The sequence below is a fragment of the Cyprinodon variegatus genome, unplaced genomic scaffold (assembly GCF_000732505.1).
Source record: "Cyprinodon variegatus isolate N-32 unplaced genomic scaffold, C_variegatus-1.0 Scaffold910, whole genome shotgun sequence".
Taxonomy (NCBI): domain Eukaryota; kingdom Metazoa; phylum Chordata; class Actinopteri; order Cyprinodontiformes; family Cyprinodontidae; genus Cyprinodon; species Cyprinodon variegatus.
Window position 1 is genome coordinate 145,142 of NW_015151363.1, and position 1,418 is coordinate 146,559.

Genomic DNA, 1,418 nt, shown 5'->3' on the forward strand with positions numbered 1-1,418 from the left:
CATTGATCCACCTCCAAACCAAATCCTTTTCTTAAAAATCCTGCCACAGGATAAATTCTGTTTATAACTTTCTTTGGCTTTAGGTTAGAATAGACCATTGAACACATTTTGAGAGGCTTTATCAACTGTATGTGAACTAACAGGAATATCTCTCTTCCAAGTAAATCTATCATAATCATGAAGTTTTATGGCTTTCAAAAAACTGCTAATAAATTTATTATTACATTTTTTTATCAAGCAAGTTGCATTGTGAAATCAAGAAACTGGGCAATATTGGTAGGTAATTATTATATAACCTAGAATATCTAACCAAGTGAATTAAAAGCAGTGGAATCGATTTACACAGTTTGTTATTCTCTCTTAGAGAACAATTTACATTATATATATATATATTTTAACCTGAATGAATTAAAATATCGCTGTTTATCATCCAATGAATCTAACATAATGTCTTTGTTGAGCCATTCCTTTTTGAAGATAGATTTACGATTAATTGTGGGTAAAAATCATTTTCCAATAATGCAAAATCTGCTTGTGGAAGTCAGACATCTTAATTGGAATGTTTAAATGACTCTAAAAACAGATTTTATACCACTTAAAGCTGATGAGTTTACCATCAAAGGAGAAACACTTCTTGTACTTGCTCCTTTCATTCAAGCTACAGTGGAGTTGTGTGCAGAGAAGTGTCAGGGTCAAAGGTCATCCCAATGATGAAAATACTCTATATGGCACTAGAGCGTAATGATTCAACTTTGCACACTGAGGCAGCAAAACGCCTACATGAGTACCTGAAGCGTTGAGTCACAGACACTTCTTCCAACCTGGAGTCATTAAGTGTGTTGACCCTGGGGACACTTCTAGACCCCAGATGTACTACGGTCAGAATGTACATCTATAATTGGAAGCACAAATGAGCCCCAGCCAGGAATATCTTCACTTCAGGCATGATGTTGGGCATTGTTTGTTTGTTATTTGTCAGTCATGTACTAAAATTTTGTGTTTTTTTTTTGTTTTTGTTTTTTAGATAACCTTTAGAAACTTCTGGAGATCGAAGTGGGGAGGCAGAAAGCGCCACAGCTGATGCCATCCACGAGGTGCATAGATACTTGGTAGAGGGCTATATTGCTAGGTCCCAGGATCCTATTATATCCATCCATCCATCCATCCATCCATCCATCTTCTTCCGCTTATCCAGGGTCGGGTCTAGGGGTGTGGGAAAAAATCATTTTGGCAATATATCGCGATTTTTGGCTGCCTGATATGATATCGATCTTTTAGTTCCTAGTATCGATTTTTTTAAAGGTACATTTTTTTACCTAAAACTGAGGAAAAATGGTCTACCTTTGTTCCGCCACTCTGGCAGATGGCGCTGTGGCGCCCTTTTGCTGTGCGGTGCAGCATATTATTTATAGTTGAGG